General features: G+C 45.8%; 1 long non-coding RNA gene across 1 annotated transcript in view; it reads right to left on the reverse strand.

Moving 5' to 3' along the window:
• Positions 1-267: 267 nt before the first annotated feature.
• LOC138511566 (uncharacterized) overlaps positions 268-22,180 on the reverse strand; it is a 57,367-nt gene continuing 35,454 nt past the window's right edge. Inside the window, exon 2 of the long non-coding RNA XR_011280631.1 lies at positions 268-665. This is a non-coding gene — a long non-coding RNA (uncharacterized lncRNA). The remainder of the gene's footprint in view (positions 666-22,180) is intronic.

The following is a 22,180-nucleotide window of genomic DNA, read 5'->3' on the forward strand; positions in this document are numbered from 1 at the left end:
TGCTATTGTTAACCATTGCCTCATTGGCCTAAGGTAAAGTGGCCGGACGTCACTAAATCATATGCCCCGCCCCTGACCCTCACATAACCAACCCTAGTGATAATGAACACCTTTTTCGGTGACGTTCCTCTTCAGCGTAGCCAAATGCGCCCATAACTACCTACGTGACGTGACGCAGAATCCAAAAATCAACACACAGCGACTAACAACATACCACGCCACAATACAAATTATTAAACCGCTCTTTAAAAGAAAACAATAACAGTATACAATTTGTAAAGTACTTTTATTTCACAATAAACTCTCTGAGAACATCCGACTGTTCCCATATTCAATCAAATTGTAAATTTGTTTCTTCGCTCGTGATCTAAAATGTTAATTGTGAGACACACGTTCTTCTTTTTCCATACACAAAGTGTTCGTTTTTGATGAAGGAACCGCTTGGGTCCCACAGTGAATTCCAGGGCGTCTGCATCAACTTACGCCTAGACCACCATAAAAGATGTTATGTTACTCCTAATCGCTAGTGCAGCGTACGGACACATGGGCCCTGGCTGATCGTCCCACAAAACAGTCACAGTAATCCAGCCGTTCACGACTAAGTGCACCTGACGAATGAAGAGCCCATCAGGAGGCATCTGGAATCCATGTAAGGCAGCATGTAGCTATTTGGAAAACATAACAGAAAATATATATCAATAGCCGACCTTTATTACACTTTATTGCAATATATGTATTAGTTTCTTAATTCGCCATAGAGTTTAAACTAACGATTAGCACACACATCAAAAAATCTCAAAAAAGAACCTAGAAACTGATACACAATTCCATATAGTCATACATGACATTTTAAAGAAATATTAGCGTTGAACCTGGTTGAATCTAGTTATAGTGGACATACGACTACATTTTGCACTTCCCATAACCACCTAAAAAAGACAACCACACAGAAAAATAGTACTTGAGTTACATTGCCAAAATTAACCTTCAGATAATAATAGGTTAAAGCTCGTTCCGGTATACAGTCGTCAAAAGCAAACTTACATAATATTCACCGTCTCCATTGTATTTGCGAAAATCAGTCCGTAATGCTCAATCCGCTTGCATCAAAGAATTTTCATGAACTGAATTCACATATTCTGTACACACTTTTGGAATGCATAACCTTATCAAATGTTCTTTATTACAAACCTCCTCTCACTGACTCTTCTCAAAAAAATCCCTTTCTCTCAATGTCAAAAAACAATTGACCCTTTTACTTTCTGTCCCATGCGTGGGCTCCCTTAGCTTGCAACCAAAAAATCAAAGTTGCTGACCTTCACTCAGAATCTAAATACATTCTCACTTTGCAACAACACGGCTCAACGCACCCATGATAACTCGTATTGTCATACACTTGCACGGCTGCTGTTTCCATCAAACGCTGCAGGTGGCTGCCTCAGATGCCAAACTCTAGGGGCCACCAATGTGACTCCAATATTATTTTACATACATTGTAACACAGACACATTACTCCTTCACAGGTATTTTACGCACAATATATTGAGGAATACCTCCAAACAGGATGGCCAACTTTGTCAAATCCCTTTCTGGGACAAAAGGTGGTGATGACATCACGGCATCATTCACCTGGCAGAATCAATGCATTGCACCCGAAACTACTGACATGACCGGCCTGCTAGCCTGTCACGTCAGTAGCTGTGGTTGCAATGCAATACAATAGGACTCTTATTTACAGATTAGCTGCCACTTGCCAGCCACTGTTATTCCAATTCGCGGGAAATGTATGTATATGACCCCCTCGCCGGTCGGCCCCAACCCCCAGCATGACCAATTGTGACTCCTAACTTACTCTGTTAGATCACAAATTGTGCTCGAACAAAGCAAGTCGGGACAACCATCCCGAAAATTACAGGACAGTTGCCCACCCTACCTCCAAATATACCGTATGACTTTCGGGACAAAAACACCACTTTTTTGCTTCTTGCTGCCACATCCCGTCCCATCCTCATCAACCCTCACCTCCCCAGACAGTATTTAATAAGTTTAACAAGTGCAATGTGGTGTTTTTTTATATGTTTTTGCAGCAATGTCTGCGGACACCAAAACACGGATCAAAGATGGCGGACACATCGGAACAATCTGACGCACTTGACGTCCTTCACCATCCAATGAGCGAACGCCTCACATGTCCGCGGCCATGACGCGCCTGATTACCCAATCGGTGTCCTGCCCGCGGAGCAAACAGGGAAGTGTGTCTGCTGAGCGGACATAGATATCACTAATTATTTTAGACCTACTTTTTGATTGTTTAAAAAACAACTACTGGACGGATTTTCACCAAATTTACAAAAGCACGCTTTCGGGACCAAACCGCTGCTCCTGCCGCAAATTTGGGGAAAATCCATCCAGCGGTTTGATCTGTAGCCATGCGCAAAGTTTTTCCCCCATTCAGTCTATGGGAAAAAAAGAAGTTTTGGGACCCCCCTATAACTTTACCCCCCCTGGACCAAACCTCACCAAACTTTGCAAAAAAAATCAGAGTGGGCCATATACTTTTTTTTGCAAAGTTTGGTGAGGATTCGTCCAGGGGGAGCAGAGTTATAATCCACCCAAAAAGTGCTCTTCTTATGGAAACAGCAACTTAACCATAACTACACGGCCACTAACGTGGCTGTGTAAATATTGGCGGCATCGCTTGCAGTCCGTTCACTACCTATAGCCACCCTTATGATTACTTAGTCTACTTGCATCGGTTTGCTTCATAATTGCTCATTTCGCTGCAAGCTCTCCTAGCTTGATCCTGTTCCTGCCATTTCCTTGTGATCCTTGCTCCTGCCTCCCTGGGCAACCTCCAGCTCTCTGGTCCTTGGGTCCTCCAGCCTTCTAGGTTCTCTGGCCCCCTAGCCACCTTGGTTTCTTTGGCTTATCTAGCTCTCTGGGTTGCCTAGGTCTTTCTGGCTCCCTGGTTTCTTTGGCCTCCCAGTTACTTGGGGTTCCTTGGCCGCCCTAGCTTTCTGGGTTCCTTTGGTGTTCCCGGTTCCCTGTTCCTCTAACCTCCCTGGGTTCCCCGATTCCTTTGGTTTCCCAGGCTTTCCTGTGCTCTCCTGTCCAACCGTCCCTAGCCTGGTAATTCTGTCTCTCGATTCCTTTGGGATTAATCTTGCCCTGCCTCCGGTCTATGCCTGGATACCTTGCCCCCGAAGACCATTGTCAGCCATTCAAGCTTCACTCTACAGCTCCTGAGACCAGTAACAGACTACGGAGTCCAGCGTACCAAGTCCATCAAGAAGTTGGCATTTCCTGCAAGTGCATGCACTGGCCTGACGCCATGCTAATCAGTGTGGCATTGGGAGCTGGTCCACCTCCGACCTAGTGTATCTATGGGTGGGTGTTGGACTGGTTCCTTGCATTACCCCTCCTTCTCTTCAAACCTTCTGGATAGACTGGCTACCTCTGCGCATCCCTCATCTGGAAGTTCCGGTACGCAGCGCCCTCGGGGTGCTTTTCTTTACAGATTGAGACGCCTACCTTCCAACTCTGAGATGGATGAAGCACAGGAACTTTGGGAAGAGATACAGACTCTTAGTTCTGAAATGGCCACGCACCACCAAGAAAACATCGCTCTACGACAGACGGTGGTTCAGGGAGCCGGAGTTACTCCCTACTTTGAAAGTGCTATGGCACATACCACGCCACTGAAATGCGACGGTTATCCAAAGCCGTGTGGTCGAAATTCTGCAACCATTGCAAGATTCACTTTCATTTCCGGCCTACCCACTTCAATCAGGATAAGGCCAAGATCGGATGCATATTGGGCAATTTAACCGGGAATGCACTTGCTTGGGCCGCACACTTGGGTTCAGCAAACAGCACTATCCTCAATGACTTCACAACCTTTGAAAAGGCATTTTTGGATGTCTTCCAATCACCCAATCTGGCTTCTGCTGCACAGAATCAGCTGATGGATATCAAACAGGGCTCCAGTGATATCATTGCTTACATCAGCCATTTTCGGCAACCGGCAACCGACTCACAATGGCCAGAAATAACCCAGAAAATATTTTTTCAGCTGGGCTTGAGAGAGGAGGAGTACAAACATGAGAACTATTGCATATCCCAGAACCCGACTCTCTACAGATGCTTGTGGAATAGGTGCTTCTTATCGATCATAGGGTGGCTGAACGAAGAGGTGAAAGACGCCGGGTCGAGAGGGTGTTTCCTAGACCACCACTCACCCCGATGGGGGTACCAGGTTCCACAGAAGCAGGCTCAGAACCCATGCAGTTGGGTGCCGTAAGGGGCCCCTTTATGGAGGCCGAGAACAGACGTCAAAGAAAACCTCATTTGTGTCTGTAATGTGGGGCTGCTGGCCATTACCTGGGTACCTGTCCTCTGAGGAAGTTGGAAAACTAACTGGCCTGTCGTGTATGGGGAAGGCACCCACAGGCCTCCATCTCTCTCAGCCATTTCTGATCCTAGCGAGGTCCTTCAACCCATGCAGCTGGTGGCCCTGTTGGTATTACAGACACGGATGTCTTGGCAGAATAAGGTGGTAGAAGTTCCGGGCCTCTTGGACTCTGGTGCCTCTGGCAACTATATCGATGCAGCCTTTGCAGTCAACAGTGGAATACCCTTATACTCCAAGGTTTGTGCCGCATTGGTGGAGATCATCGACGGGTCTCCATTGTCCTCTGCTCCCATACATCACCACACCGGGGCATTGCTTCTACAGATCGATGAACATCAGGAAACCATTTCCTTGAATATAATCAAGTCACCCTCCTAACGGATTGTTTTGGGACTGCCTTGGCTGTTAGGTCACAACCCTAGCATCAATTGGGAGACACAGACCTTGGAGTTTGCATCAGCCCACTGCATTCAAGAATGCTGTCCCTACAGGAAGACCCAGAGTACTGCTGCGACCACTCCTCTCTCTTTGGAAAACGGGTCACCTCAGCTTTGCTCCTTGTCTCTGGTGCCTCAAGACTACTCTAAATTCCACAGTGTGTTCGCTGAACCTGGGGATATACCTTTACCACATCACAAACCATTTCATTGTACCATTGACTTGTTGCCTGGTGCTGTCATTCCCCATGGTACATCTTCTGTGACCTGATTAGAACCTCTGTTTGGGTATATCTTGACAATATCCTAGTTTTCTCTACAAGCTTGGAGGAACACATCCCACACGCCGAGGAGGTGCATAGACTTTTGTCCCGCCATCAGTTGTTTTTGTTTGTAGAGAAGTGTCTTTAGGAAAAATTGAATTTTTGGGATATGTGGTCAGCAGTACAGGCATCGTCATGGATCCAGCCAAGGTACAGGCTATTCAGAACTGGAACCCCCCCTTTGATCTGAAGTCTCCAATGCTTTTTGGGGTTTGCCAATTTTTATCAGCACTTCATACCCTTTTTTTGCACTTAACAGCACATTTGTCTTGTTTGAACAGCAGCAAGGTTTCCTTCCTTTGGGATTCCAATGCTACGACAGCCTTCATGGCTTTACAGAAGGCTTTCAGCATGGCTCCTATTCTTTCACCATCCCAATGATGAAATGCCATTTGTCATTAAAGCAGGTGCTTCTGACTTTGTCTTCGGAGCAGTTCTGCTACAAAAAGACCCAGGTTCAGGGATTGAACATCCGTTGGAATATTTTCCCGCAAGTTATCCTCAAGTGAACAGAACTAAACCTTAATCGAGAAGTAGCTCCTGGCCATAAAAGCAGCATTCAAAGAATGGATACACCATCTGCTGGGAGGACACTTCCCTGTAGAAGTATGTACTGACCATCGAAACCTGCAATATCTGCATTCTCCGCAGTGCTGCACTTCTCGTCAGGCCTGTTGGGCCTTCTTCTGCCATTATGACTTTGGCATCACCTACATTGCTAGCGCCCAAAACCTGAAAGCCGATGCAATGTCCTGCTCCCTGGAGAACGTCGTCGGGAGGAGTCACCAGGACATGCCATTGATTCCCCCGAAGCACTTCTTGCTCACTATCTCTCCTCATCTGCGGAAATTCCTGCAGGACACCTTGTCTGACCCAGGTCGAACGGGTCTACTGAGTCAACCCCAAGTAAGCGAACATGACGGATTGCTATTCTACCGGAACAGATTGTAAATTCCTTCTGCCCCTCTTCGGACTGCAATTCTGCATGGATTCCATGACTCCAAGGTTAGCGGACATCGCAGTGTCAAGGCCACCCAGGACCTGATCGCCAAGCAGTTTTGGTGGCCGGGTTGGGCCAGAGAGGTAAAACAGTATATGGAAGGTTGTCCCGTTTGTGCCAAAACTTAGACCTTGTGGAGAAGACCCCTGGGACTGCTTCACCCCACAGAGGTACCACCTTACCGAAGGCATACCATCACCACCGATTTTATTGTCGATCTTCCTCTGTCTGAAGGACATACCTGCATCATGGTGGTGGTGGACTGCTTCAAGAAAATGTCCCATTTCCCAAGATCCCCACTGCTACCCATATGGCATAAGTGTTTCTTCACAAGGTATACTGGCTTCATGGACTAGCTAAGAAGATAATATTTGACAGTGGATCCCAGTTCACTTCCTTTTTCTGGAACCAGTTGTGTAACCATCTCGGTATTCAGAGAGCTCTCAGTTCGGGTTATCACCCCCAAACCAACGGTCAGACCGAATGGACCAACCAGACTTCGGAGCAATACCTGCGCTGCTACACTAATGCCTCTCAGAACAACTGGTTGACTCATCTGGACTTAGCTGAAGTAGCTTATTACAACTTGGTACATGCAGCCACGGGCCTCAGCCCTTTCCTTTGTTCCTTCTGGCAACATCAGAAGCTACTACCTTTTCATCCCATATTACCGAGTGCCATTCAATCAGCCGACAAGCTGGTTACAGCGATCCAGAATCAACGCACCCTGGTTATGGGTACCCTCAAGGAGGCACAGGAGCACATGAAGGTACAGGCAGACAGGCGGCACACCCCTGAGTCCACACTTTAGGTTGGGGATCTAGTTTGGTTATCCTCGAAGAACCTACTTGTCTGTAACTTGCCTACTAAACCTGCTCCTCGCTACTTTGGGCCTTTCCGGATCACCAAACTTTTGTCTCCCATGGCATTCCCTTTGCAATTGCCCTCATCCTGGCAGATGCATCTTGGTGTTCCACATCTCCCTACTCAAACCGTATGTGTCGGACACTTATGGTCATTCTTTTCCCCATCCTGCCTCTGTTGCTGAACAGGGTACCCCTGCATTGGAAGTGCAGGAGATCTGTGATTCTTGTATTCGATGTGGGGTGCTCCAGTTTCTGGTGGATTGGAAAGGCTACCCTGCATGTGATCACACCTGGGAGCCATGTAGCTTTGTGCATGCCCCTCGTTTGGTTTGTGAGTTCTACCTCAGACACCCCAGGAAGTCTGGGGCTCCTGGCCTTTCTGGAAGGGGGCATAGTGTCACGCCACTTACCTGGATGGAGGGACAGGGACACCAGGTCTGGTGGACCCCGTCATGAAGGGTCTACCCACAGTACCGTCTGTGGAGACCATGTATTCTCGCAACCTCCGTTTCCTCGGGTACCTCTGCATTCACGGGCCCGTGCAAGCCTCGTTATGGTCTCAGTCACTCATTAGGGCTCTGATCACGGAAACAAGCCGCGTCTCAATGTGGTTTTCTTCCTGATCGCTCGTTTCGCTCCAAGCTCTCCTAGCTTGATCCTGTTCCTGCCCTTTTGTCATGAGGAACCACCTATGGTGGTCCATTTGACAGCGATGGAGGCATATTGGGGCTGTATCCAGGACTCCTTCCAAGAGGGTGCCCGCAAGACTCTGCAACATGCTAGTCTTTCCTGTTACATACGGGAAGATGGCTCTGCCCCCTGGAGTTGCAATGCATTACCTGGGCTCACACACAGAGAGGCTTCGCGTAACTACTCTTCATAGCACACGCTCCATTTGTGCGCTCCGTTTACCCTTTCATCCTTAGCTACCTTGTCTATGTATGTGCATTACTAATCTATCTGCTTCCCTTCACTTAGGACCTGACCACGATCTAGCGAACCACTTGTCCCTTTTGGCCACATTCACCAGGCTCGCTGCTTCCGGGTAAGAAGGTTTTGTTTTCTACATGTTACCTAGGCAACGCTCCCCTGGCCAATCCTTACGGTGCTCTGAACTCTGCCTTTCTTTTCCCAGCCATTACCCGCCACCTGTCCTCGTTCGGGACCGAAGGCTCCAATCACATTCGCCGCCCTCACATCCTCATTGCAAATAGCAGTAAACGCCCGAGAAGCTCCACAACCTTCCCTCAGCCCGCTCTACCGTTGCCGACAGCGGGTAAGGTCGGGTTATGGTTCGGATTATTATTTGCTCATTACAGCACGAGTAGAATCTTCCCATCTAATATTATCCGGCGACAATGTAGGTTTTTAGTATCCGTAGAAAACACTGCTGGGTTTTTCTCAGATTCTGTCATCTTCCAACGGAAGCTATCCGGTGCATCTCCTCTCACATCCAGTCAAGAGACACTTTCCTTTCTGGTAACTTCAGGCATGGAATACTATTTTTCTTTGCTCTAATTCCTTCTATGTCTGTAAAAACTTCTACCTCTATTATAGTGAAACCATTGATGTAGGAGAACGTGTACCTTTCCGCAGTCATCCAGTCTTCACTCCTCCAAGCAGCTTAGACCTTCAGCGCAGTCCCCAGTTGGAACCACATGGTTTTATTCCACCGGAGGGTTTTCCTGAGAACCCTGTCCCCTCTGAAGTCATTTTCTGACAGGAGGATACAGGGCAACCAGGAAGATTCTCAGTACCTCGAGCTGCTGCATCTTATCCAGGTCAGTCTTCAGCATTTCTGTGGTATATTGAAGAAGTGTTTCATCAGACATTTTCTTGTGATGCTTGCTCCTGCCTCCCTGGGCGTCCCCCCCCCCCGCTTTCTGGTCCTTGGGTCCTCTAGCCTTCTTGGTTCTTTGGCTTTTCTGGCTCTCTGGGTTCCCTAGTTTTAACTGGCTCCCTGGTTCCTTTGGTCTCCCAGCTACTTGGGGTTCCTTGGCCTCCCAGGCTTTCTGGGTTCCTTGGGTCTTCCCGGTTCCCTGTTCATCTGGCTTCCCTGGGTTCCACGATTTCCTTGGTTTCCTAGGCTTTCCTGTGCTCTCCTGTCCAGCCATCCCTAGCCTGGTAATTCTGTCTCTTGATTCCTCAGGTATTACTCTTACTCGGTCTTCGGTCTCCGCCTGGGTACCTTGCCTCCGAAGACCATCATCTGCCATTCAAGCTTTGCTCTACAGCTCCTGAGACCAGTAACAGACTATGGAGTCCAGCGTAAAAAGTCCATCAAGAAGTTGGCCTTCCCTGCCAGTGCATGCACTGTCCTGATGCCACACTAATCAGGGAAGCACCCATTTGTGGCGTTTGGAGCCGGTCCAACTCCGACCTAGTGTTTTTACGGGTGGGTGTTGGACTGGTTCCTTGCGTAACCCCTCCTTCTGTTCAAACCTTGTGGACAGACTGGCTACCTCTCTGCGTCCCTCATCTGGAAGTTCAGGTACGCAGCGCCTCCGGGACGCTTTTCTTAACACATTGCCATTTCTTCTGGGTGCGTCATTTATGCTTCATATGACGTCACCAGTCTTCTCCTTCATCCATCTTCACACTTATTCAGGAACTGCCTTCAGAAGACCGTCATTTCTCTGCAGGTACGTCATATAGGGTTTCCTCACTTGATATCCTGTTTTAAAAGGACTCCTTGCGGTATAGGTACCATTACTGGCTTTGCGCATTTCACAATTTCTGGTTTCCAACATATAGGCCAAATGGGGGTGGGACTTTTGGTAGAGGCACTTGGCTCCTCCTCTACACTCCCCCTTCCCCCTTCTGGTTGATTTATCGACCACTCTCTCATCAGTCTTCACATCTCAACATCCTCGTCTGAAAAATTGCTTCTTCGGAGTCCATATCTTCATTAGTCTTTTCAGAGATACTGCTGAATTTACATGGTCATCAACACTCCAGGTCATGAGACTACATTGTCCATTCGGGCTGCAATAGATACATCTTCCCACATACTTCTTGTGGTTTCTTTGATACAGGAACTTCATTTCCTCAGATACTAGAATGCTGGCTTCTATATACTTTTTGATTTCTTCATCCATCAGCTCTTTGGGTCCAAACCCTGACTCGACATTGATCATGATCTTCATTCCTACTGCTTTCTTTGCTGTCTTCTTGCACTGTGTGATTATTATTCTGATCACACAGAATCTAAACATGATCATCACCAACAATGCTCCAAGGAACTTGAAGACATTCACCATACATTGTGGAACCCATGAGAAGATTGACACAAACCAGCTATCATCAGCAATATCTTCTACTTCATCTTCCATCTTGATGTGCAAGTTCATCAGCATCGTTATGGCTTCTATCAAGGTTCCATTCTCTTCATAATGAGAAGGTATGAATGTGCAACATGATTCTCCGATTTTGGCACAAACACCTCAATCCATAGCCATCCATAGCTGTAATCATATCCAAGACATATCTATTCTACAGAGTCATCAGTCTTTTGGCTCTCAGTTCTTCCTTGATAGTGTTGAACCCCTTTATGGCAGTATTGATCTTCTGCAGGAGCTCCCAGTGAGTAATTTGGATCCCTGGCATCAGGGGTGTTGGTAGGTCTGGAAAAGATCTGGGGCTATGCTAATTTTGGGATTGTCGGGACTAGGGGCTAGCTAGCCTTTTTGGTTGCAACCCCTGAGCTTCTATCCAGGGCTACAACCAAAAGAACAGGGGCTATAGCCCCATCAGCAACACCTCTGCCTGGTATGAAGATTGTCATTAATACTGCTGAAGTTTGACTGAACAACCTGTGTTCATATGGAATAGAATCAAAAGCATCTATGAATTTAGCTGAAAAGTATTGAGAAATTCAACTGATCTCCTCTTTCTTAGATGAGCATCTGCTTTCGGAAACTCTCCAATGTTCTCTTCGGAATCACTGATGCTGGAACATGGACAAGTACTATAGAACACAGCCCTCCCCAGTCCTTGGGCAACTTCATGTATGCTCTGGATCCACAGGCCCAGTAGTGGTCCATTATCACTACTGTCCCGTCCTTCATTCCTGGTACATTGAAGATTCGACCGCACTGCTGATTCTCTCCAACTTTTCTTGTGCCATTGTTTCTGAAGCATAGCTCTGCACTAGCCAAAGGCACCATCTACAATGGGCCTCCCTTGTCATCAACCCATGTCAGAAACTTTGCAAGCTTCAGCCAGAGGGGTTTGCATCCCTTCTCCACACAATCTATAACTGGCTGGTAATGTCCTGTTACTGCCACAGCTCTGCATACAACTATTTTATTTTATTTATTTAATATTTATATTGCGCCGGTAGCTCGCGAGCCTCGGGGCGCAGAAACAAGGACACGAGAACGGACGGAACAGATAGTGATTAGACAGAGCAGACGGGACAGTCACATAGAATTAAGCTAACTGAGGCATATGCCGTGATGGCCGTTTATTTGAAGATATGGCTATGCCTTCTTCTCATCCATCTGGAGAAAGTACTGTTCCCCTGATTTACATCTGGCCTCTCCTTGCATTTTCGTATTTCTTCATCATTCTTTCCCTGACAATTGAGCTTTTAATTTATCTCCCATCTGATTCCTGCTCCCTTCATTCCAGGCTGTTCGTATTTTATCACATGATCTCTGGCGTGTGGTCTCTCTCTTGGCTTTAAATCTTGCATGTAATCATCTTCTTCTGGAGATGTCCATTCAGTCACCCATACCAAGGATGCCATTCAACCCTGGAACTGGCCTCCTGTATGGCAAAGTGCAAGGTGTGCCAGACAATGAGCTGTCTGGATTGCTATTTCTATAGCTATGAATATTTTGGAATTCCACATAGCATAAGGTAGGAGAGCACAAACATAGCAACTCTCCTTACAGGTTCTTTTTCCCACCTCTTTCATGTGTTGATACCACATGTTATTCCCAAAATGTGTTGTGCTGTCTAGATAATTATTGAACTCATAATCATCTTCCCTTGTGCTTCTCTTATGTCTCCCTCCTGCAAGGAGGGTGCATGCGTAATGCTCAGGAATTATATCAAAAATTGATCTTCCTACAGGGGGAATCATAGGAACACTTGTCAGAGAAATGGGTGACCTTTCATGTGTCACTGGTGTAGGGATAATCACATATGGCCTTGGTCTTTCAGCAATAGACAATTCTGCATAAGTCACTGGAGTGGGAAGAATCAAAGGGACTTCTATCTTACTTAGACCAATGAAGTAAACAGTATGGATTAGCAAAATCAGAATAACAATAATAAATGAAGAGCATGCATATTTTATGCACCAATTCATGAGACCCCACCACTTTCGATTCTCCACACATCATTGAGTTTGCTCATTTTCCGGAACTGCATTATTCTCAACAGTCCACATTGTACCTATGTACTATTTTTAAGGAGGAAAAAAAAAACGTAAATCAGGCAAACTTGTTAAATCCTAAGGTAGCTGCAGGATCTGTTCAATTATCGCCATAAGTAACTTCCCAATTGCAGGGCCATTTTTAGGATCTTGTAAAAAAACACATTTATCAGTGCTACGCCAAACAAGAGCAGGATAGGCTCAGAGTATGTACACAAAGACAGCGAGAAGTAGCCTATGGGCATCGACATTTGATAGAACCATGAGATTAACCAAAGAGAAACTCAGTGAGAAATGAATCGGAAAACTGCTCCCTTTTCCAGTCGTCAAATTCAAATTATAGATTTGGCATATTTAGCAGTTCAACACTTTCTAAAGTCCAATTCAAAGATTCTGAGGCTCGAGCACTTTTGCTTGCATTCCTGCTAAAATATCTATAAAATGTGTCCGGGGTGAGCCACAGTCCAAATGCACACTTGCATTTATTTAATCAGCAATCTTAGCGTCCTTCTTCGTCATCGATCGAGTCTGCACGTGCTGAACTTGTTCTTGTCTTTCTTGGACTTTTACTGCTGACGGAGCAATGTTCTCGACAATAGACCGTCCACTAAAATGGGGCATGTGCCACTTCTTACGAAGTTGCATACTAGGATTGCATCTCCAATGAATAATTTAGGTACAGGAAGTCATTCTTGAAGTCTGGTTGCTGAATGGTATTCATCTGTGTCCTGAGACCTACACCCCTTGCGCTTGATAGAGCTACTAGATACTAGCAGTCATACATGTCAAATATGCATGTAACTCATTTCGTGACAATTCTGCAGTCATCTGGGCATCACTTCTGCTCCTCGATGGAGGAGACAAGGGCGTTCTCATTCGCCTCCCTGTGTCTAGCTCGGGTGTGAGGTGGTGGTCCGACCCAGGCTGATTTATTAATGCATAAAACACAAGCGGCAGTCAATGCAGCCATCCCTTCTTTAATGTCAATTTGAGTTAAGCAATTCTCTCTTTGAGAAGACCTTTGAGTGTCTCACATATCCTGCTCGCTTGCAGGTGATAAACAGTAAAAAAAAAAAAAACTAATGTTTTATACTAAGCAATAGGCTAATCTGTTAAAAAAAAAAATGGGGCCCACTGTCGGATCTCAGCACCTCACATAATCCCCACCTGGGGAAGCCTTCCCAACTAAGAACTTTGCTGCGCAAGTGGCATCAGGGTGTGTACATGGACCTGCTTCAATCCATCTCGAAAAGGGACACCAACACTATCATATACTTGTATCCACTACATACATACATGCAGCACATCATCATAGCCAATATGTAAATGCTGAAAATGACCATTCAGTTGAGTAATCACTCCTCAGATTGTTCGCGGTTTGTACCCAGTGGTAAACTTTTGACATACAATGCAATTTACTACATAAAAATGCACATATTTCTAACAGGTTCGGTACAAACAATTCCTCCGCAATAGCTGATGCGAGGCAGCGTAGGGTAGTGGAGCTGTTCAAGCGCTACCATTAACAAGGCTACAGGCATCACTGGCTTTCCAGTGCTGTCCTGTCACCACAATGCTTAAGAGGGGGCTAGAGAACACCCCCTATGTTTCCACAAGTCTTGCTCTTCCTCTGGAACACTGCCTTGAATTTCCAATCACTGTGTTCTTGACAAATGATTAGACTCTTCATTTACAATCATAATTGTGACTACTTTCTCTTTTACATTTGGAGTACCAAAACTTGAAATATCTGGTGAATATGCAACCCTTTTGGCCTCTTCCGTCTGTGGTTTCTTTCCTGTGAGAGATAAAGTCAGTTTGCTTAGTATGTGCTGCACACTTAACTGCTGTGATGGCTACTGGGATTTGTAGTGCCTTAATAAGCCTGTCCAATAATGCTGCATGTTGAACTGGAGTGCTGTGCGCTCGGACATAGCTCTCCTTTTCCAACGAGTTAGCCCTACGTGCACAGTTGACAACCCATAGGCAGAGTCACTGTACACCATCACTTCCTGCCCTGCATGTTTCCCCGAGCACAACAGTAAGCACCCCAATTCTGCTGCTTGTGCCGAAAAGCGAGACAGTAGTCTACCACTTCAAATTCCCCATTAGCCCTGCGCCTAACGGTTAGGAGATTCCCATTTATGTGATGTTTCCCCTGCAGTTGTGTAGCCCCCAACTTTTTTGCTGCTGTTTAAACACCATAGTCTGAGTTTACCAGTGAAGTACAGCCTCCAGCTGCACTCCACTGGGCTTTCGCTCACTTTGTTATGGGGAAACTGACATGCCCTTAAAGACAGTCACTACTGGGAGTCTTTGTTTCCCTTAGTTCTTTCCAATGTTTTAACTTTTCTGCAACATGTTACAAGTGCACAATGTACCTTACAGTACAGTGTGCGTGGGTCTTCCTTTCATTTCCAAAGGTCCTAAACACCCTCAAAGGATTTTTTAGGAGAAGTGCAGATGTGCCTTGGACAGGGATGGTGCCAGCTTATCTTTTCGCATATTTTTAACCCTTTCTTGCCATGCAAACCACGTTTGGCTAGGAAGGTGGTCTGGCTCCAAAATGGCCAAGCCACGATGTTCTTTGTCGTGTCCTTTGGCCATTTTGCCCCCTTTGCCTTGCCCAGGTCGAGCCGACTCAGGTCAGTCCTTATTTGGGCATGCATTCCTCCACGAAACACCAAGCTTTTGTGGGCTTCTGCATATCTTGTGTGTCCTTCCAGGATGTGGGCTGGACTGTCTAGTTCCAATACACATCCTGGGTGCCACATATTCTGGTGTGCTGTGAATGACTGGTACCACCATGGTTCATGATTGGTCCACGTCTGGTGTGCCTGTATGTGAATAGATCTCCCATTGGGTCCTCTTCGTTTTGGAGCAAAGGAGATTCTAGATAAGAGAAGGCCCCCCAAACACCCATCTCTTGAGTTCTCACTGAACCTAGGATAGGATCCGAGTATCCTGAAACTAAGAAGCCGAGTAAAGGAACTGCTGGTGACCCGCTGTCGTCCCAATGGACCCCTCTGGATCTGATCGAACTAGAAGGTCTGCGAAGATGCTTCGACCCATTGGAATAGTGGGACTAACTATTCTCGGCACCTTCCTCAAACCCTGCAAGTAAGCCTTCTCAGAAGTGTCCCTATGCCAACCAGTGGGCTGACGAGCTTGTGCAGGACCTTTGCTCCGACACCACCGCTGTTTCGGGGAGATCCTTGAAACTTGGTACATCGCAAGCACTTTGTTCACAACACTCTCACACTGAATTTCATATACTTGGCATTCCCACGTCTGGAGAATAAAGAGAGCGCGCCCAAACCGGAGTACACCAAGTTACCTTGTTGCCCAGCCGTGGTGACAAACTTTGCAGGTTTGCTGCTGTGCCCTTCTGAACCCTGATGCCTGCTACATTGAAACTGGCCTGATCCATCCACCAGGAGTGGAGAGATTGCCACTGTCCCGTCAAGGAATCTTCGCCGATGAACTGAAGTGGACTCGACACCTGAAGTTTCCGGAGTGCGCCAGGGGGTCGGTGAGTACCTGCAACCCTTACCGGTGGCCCCTAGTGCATCCATCCACTTTTACACACACGTGTCCCCTGAGGGCCACTCTCCTTTTCACAGATACCCTGTGTATTCAAACCTTTCCCAACTCCTCAAACCTGTTCTGCCCTTTTGGGGAGCCCCACCACGAATAGTGGGAACTTGTTCTTCATTGCTTTACCCACCTTCCTGAGCGGCTACAGCCCCTGCAAGAGACCCCGTTTTCGCCCTCCTGCACTATCACATGCACCAGCATTTGAAAGTACATTTAGTTTGTTTGATGTATTTTTATTTATAATTGCTGCGTGTTGAATTCCAAAGGCCTTGAATAAATGTACTTATTGTTTTAATATAGATACACCTGTCTGGGAGTGGTTTGTAGTGTCCTTTGCTCTGAAAGACCTCAATGAGCCCACAGTCTTCCTCACCCTTCCTGAAGCATAGTCTTGACTGCCGCCAATGCTACCTTGATTGGTCTGGCTTGTCCAGAAGACTATCCTGCTCCAAGAAACTAGGCTGGCCTTCTGAACCTCTGCCCACCAGGTCAGAGTTCAGAAATCCATCTTAACACTTACCACAGCTGAACCTGAATGCCTCTCCCCATCAGTTTGATCAATTTTTGAAGACATGTCAATAAAGAGAATCTCCCCTCCTGCTACCGCATTCTCCTTTACGCAAGGAATATCATCGTAGAACTCCTCGTAATTAGAGCAATTACGCACCTGCTCACCCTCTGCCACAGACTCGGCTACAAACGTGGCAGGATTCACTATTTTACACCTGACTATTTTGATCGCTAGATTCGATATAACTAGCTCATATGCGTAAGCCCTCTGAGATTTCAATGTATCCTTAGGTTTTTCCAAAATGGCAAATAAATCATGCTCAACAATAAATATCATAAACACCCCCATCACAATACTTGTAGACTTCTCCATCACGAACACGGCTGCTGCGAGCAATTGTTCGCAAGGAAAGTGCCCTCGCTTGACTAGATCTAAAATCCCACTATAATATGCCGGAGGGTTGTACCCTAGTGTAGTCCTCTGTGTAAGCACTGCTGTCATAACTGTCCCATTTGTGCGCCCGAACAAAAAACTCGTCAGAATAGTTGGGAATTCCTGAAACTGGAGCTTTCTTTAATTCTTCAAACCCTGCCTCCATTTCCTCAGTCCATTCTATTTCTTTTCCTTGTTCAATTGTGCTTTCTTCCGGGCCTGCAAAGGGGTTCTTGTTTATGAACAATAATCAAATACCCCATACCCTAACATAATTGCACAATCCCAAAAACTGCTGCATTTATTTTATCATGTGTGGTTTTACTGTCTTCATAATCACCTCAGCTCATTCAATTGTAACTTTCTATCCTTCATGTGTGAGATTAACTTACAACACCTCTTCTTGACAATATTGCAACTGCAACTTGTCCACTTTACATCCCCTCATCAGATTTTACTTTAATTCTAAATCCTGCGACAATACTATGTAGTATCCCAGCAGAAGCACGATATTTCACAGTGATTGACTTGATAAATGCGTTTTTCTCAATCCCGTTGCATAAGGACTCCCAAGACCTTACATCATTTACGTTTCACCAAACTAAGCTGAAGTGCACTCATTTGCCCCAAGGGTACAGCAAGTCTCCATGGATCTTTAATAGGGTCCTGCAGATGGACCTAAGCAACATTGATTTGCAAAGTGCTGTGCAGCAGTACGTAGATGACATTTTGGTTTGTAGTACAACAGAAGATGAGGGCAAGCAAGATCAGGTAATGACCATTCTAGCAGACAATGGATATAAAGTGGACATGGAGAAGTTGCAATATTGTCAAAAAGAAGTGCTGTATATTAGGTCAGTTAATCTCACATGAGGCTGAAGAGAGCCACACCTGAAAGAGCTGAGGCGATTATGAAAACAGTAAAACCGCACACAATAAAAACAAATGCAGCAATTTGGGGGATTATGCAACTATGTTAGAGAGTGGGTATTTGATTATAGTTCATAAACAAGACCCCTTTTGCAGGCTCTGAAGAAAGCACAAGTGAATAAGGAAAGAATAGAATGGAGTAAGGGTTTGAAGAAAGCAATTTGTATAGCTCCAGTTTTAGGAACTCCCAACTATGATGAGGAATTATTGTTATCATCACATACGAATCAGACACCATCCATAGGGAAACAGCATGTTTAAGCATGCATTTTTGCACTCTGTTTCCCTATGGATGGGGTCCCATAAAATACTCATGTTGAAAAGTTGTCCTTTGCTTTGTATGCACACTGCACTTTAGAAATGTATTTGTTTTTACACGCTATTTACTTATGGATGGGGTCTGAAAATAAACACCCTCTTATGTTGTAAACTATGTTTGTCTAGTGCTATGAATGCACATTACACTTTACTAATGAATGTACACAACCATTTTTGAAGCGAGTCAGTTCATGAAATAATTTATTTTATATAGCTCCCTCCACCCTTTCATTTTCATGTGATGCGATGTACAGTACAACATATTTATGGTTTGGTTTTCATGGACTTTGTATTGTATTATCAAGACGTTTACATAAGTTGCCATGATTAAATATTTCTTAAGAGTGTCTACAGTTTTGTGGTCTCTATATCAATTAGTAACCCTGATAGCTTATTAGCATCCGTAGCAATTTAAATTTCATTTCAATATATGCCTTCAGAAAACCTCACAGTCCCTGGTGGCTAGTGTTAGCTGGGACCACCTACCTCTGGTTTATTTTTATATGAGCTTTATTAGGTTGACACCAACAGCTATTAGACACTACTTCTGACTCTCCGGTCCCAACTGGTGCCATACAAGCATAACTGCAACACTAACTTTGTGGGCTTGGAAATGTGTATAAAGAAGCACTAGGACACATCTAGAAGACATTAAATAATGGATCTTACATAAGGAACAAAAAGTTCAAGAGTTTGGGGAAGCCAGGTTTAATACAGTGTACTGCACCTCTTCAGAGGTTGCCCCTGCCTGGTAGGTGAGTGAAGTCTGGTACCCAAGAGGTGTTTTTTTTAGCACTTGCTCACCAAATCTTAATTTCAAAACTGGTTGTGCAATCTTTAAAAGAGAGGGTAGGGTCCAATGTGTATGTCCAATATGATGGGTTCACAGTATAATTAAGGAGGCCAGGTACACATAATCCAAGGCTTTATTTACAAGTGTCAGTTAATTTAAGCAGTTTCTGTACACTGAAGACAGGACACCTCATTGGCAAATTCATTCATCTAGGCTCAGCCCCCAACACCTCACACATAGAACATTCATTCAGATCCACAAACATCATTTTGAGGATTCATGCACACAGCATTTATAAAAATCCTAGATTCAGTCATCATGACCAGTAGGATGAGTAAAAAGTACACATCCTGGTGTGGCAGCGCCATAGTTTTGGGTTGGAGATTAACAGACCTGGTGAGGGTGTGCTGTGTGTGCAGATGGACTGGGTCCCTGCCTTTGGCAGGAACAGGCAGGCTACACTGAAAAGTGGGAACACCAATTAATAATTTATTACAGGCAGAATACACTAGGCACACTGGACACGGATGATTGCCTGCACTGGATGTGGGTACAAGGAGGAGCATCAATGGCCGGCATGCAGGTTAGGTACACCCACTTTCATGGGACTCAGGGGCCTGAGGAGTACCTTTAGATGCAGGAGGAGGGGGGGGGGGATGGACACGAGGAAGGGAAGGGTTGGAGATGGAAAGGTTTGAGTGGGGAAGCTGCTGGGAAGGAGGAGAGAGGACTGGGGAGAGGGAAGAAAGAATGGGGAGCGGGGTGATAGTGGGGAGTGAGAAGGAAAATAGCTGGTGGGGAGATGGTTTGAGAGAAAAGGGGAAGAGAAAGAAATAGAAAGAAAAATAAAAGATCAGGGAGAGGCAGGGGCTGGGAAGCCATGAGGCCTACTGGTGGAAATATAGAGCAGGTTGAGGGAGGAGCAAGAAAATAAAAAAAATGGGAGAATGTAGAATCGCAGACAGGGAAAACATGTCCCTGCTAAAAGGGCTTTCTCAGCGTATATGCCCCCAACCCACATGGGTAGCACACCACCACCAGCAACCAAAAAGAGACCCATGTGCTCTCTCAACACACTTATGCTGTTGCTCTCTCACACCGCCCCCCCCAAGCCACCCCCATGATGGACACAACAGGTGGAACTGGCTTTTTGCTAGGGAGGCTTGGTGAGAAGAGCCGCCCACCCACCCCATGATGACAGGAAGGGGGATGGAAATTACAAAGTATAGGACAAGTGGGTAAACACAGGCAGGGACAATAGATGAAAAGGACAGGCCAGTTACTGGGGAGGTTCTCAAGAAGAGATGTGGAGAGCAAGCCTTAGATTACACTAGCTGCAAATGCTTGCAGCCGTTTGCCTGGGCTAAGAACAGTTTTGGCAACAGGGGGAGCCGTTTTCTGTAGGGATGGAGTCCCTCGTGGGGGCATGGATGGAATCCCACAACTTTCCACACACTGAAGGGGGGACAGAGTACACTAAACACAATAGCAGGAACTCAACACACGTCCACATAGCAAGGCAGGGGATCATGACGTAAAAGGACAAAATGCAGTGAGCAGGCAATGTTGGAAAAAGTACAGTGAAGCATCAATGCAATAACCAAATACAGGACAAAATACAAAAACACAGCGGAACACGCAAGCACAATAAACCACAATTACAGGAAACGCAGTCATTGCAAGATGGAAAATACATTTGGGAAAAATAAAAGTCACGCAATGAATTGTGTGAAGGCATCATGAGTCAGACACAGACAACATATTCAAGTTCATTTAAACAGTTATATTAACTCAAAAAGGTACAGTGGAGTAATGCCTTACACCCTATTCTAAGGTGGGATTTTCCTACCTAAAGGAAACTAAGGCTAGTCTGCGCCAGGAAGTCCAAAGTAAAACATATGTCTGTGTCCAAAACCTATACTTGCCCTCACAACTAACTGCATACAATGTGTAGGGATGTTGGCATCAAAATGAATAGTGTTCAAAGTAAAGTTCAAAGCTTCTTCTAGCTCCTGCTTGTAATTAACAACAAAACACAGGGCATTTCCTTCCCCGAGTGTTTAAATCTTCCAGCTTTTAAACAATACTTGACTTCAAAATCACCAACAAGGTTTTTGCACAACACAAGCTTCTTGACGTGTGTTTCCAGTAGCTTTTCCATTCAGAGGGTACCCGGTCTAGGTGCAGTTGTCAGACCTCACGGTCCACCCATTACAGGTCACACAACCAGTACCCCTTCTTTACTGCTTTATAACACCAGTCCACTGCTTCTTCTTAATAGTGATGCTTGTTTCATTCACGTGTCACACTCTATTGACGCTGGATCAAGGATTGGCTGGCCACCATTCACTTGTTACACTTTATGTTCCCTTGACTTTTGCCAATGCTTTTTTCCCTTGGAATACAGTTCCTTGAACTCTTCAGGCTTTGGCTAATGCTGGATTTGTCATATCATACCTGGTTACATTTTCTTAGGTTCTCTCCACTCTGGCCAATGCTTGATTCCTTGATACACAGTTCCTTGACTCTCTTGGCTTTGTTAGCACTTGTTTCTTTGGTAATACAGTTTCTTTCTATTTTGGCAATTGCTTATGCTGGTTTCTCATATAATGCAGTGCATTGTGTGAGAAACCAGAAGGTGTCTCACCCACTAGTCCCCGGGGATCTGTCATCCAGGCGGCAAGGATATGGCCATCGCTTTTGGATCCAGTTCCTGGGGGTGGACGGACCAGTGCGGGAGGATCTCCTGGGTTCCGGGGTCTTCAGGGAGTGGGACACCAGATGGTGAGATGCAGTATCCCCTTCCTTATAACACCATTACCCCCATCCTACCGTCAGATATTTAGGAACTCAAACCCACTGACCCGTACAACACAAACACTTTCTCACAGACAGCCCGCTATGAGAGAAAATGGACTAACACTCGAGCCGCATACCTGACATGTTCCAATAAAATGGTCAGGCAAGGTCAAGCAATTACTGACCATCCCCCCACACCTGACTTCCGATAAGGTTACTCACACAGATAAAAGGGAGTGTAAAGACTGGAAGGAGGGGGGGGGGGGGTGGGGCTGTGCTCCTGCTCTATATATGGCAGAGGAGAGGCCTAGAGGTCCTCAGCCAAGATTCTCTATTAATGGAAACGTAGTCGAGCAATCAAGGTCTAGCTTCTCAGGAGG

The sequence above is a fragment of the Ambystoma mexicanum genome, chromosome 6p (assembly GCF_040938575.1).
Source record: "Ambystoma mexicanum isolate Mex_15411 chromosome 6p, UKY_AmexF1_1, whole genome shotgun sequence".
Lineage (NCBI taxonomy): Eukaryota > Metazoa > Chordata > Amphibia > Caudata > Ambystomatidae > Ambystoma > Ambystoma mexicanum.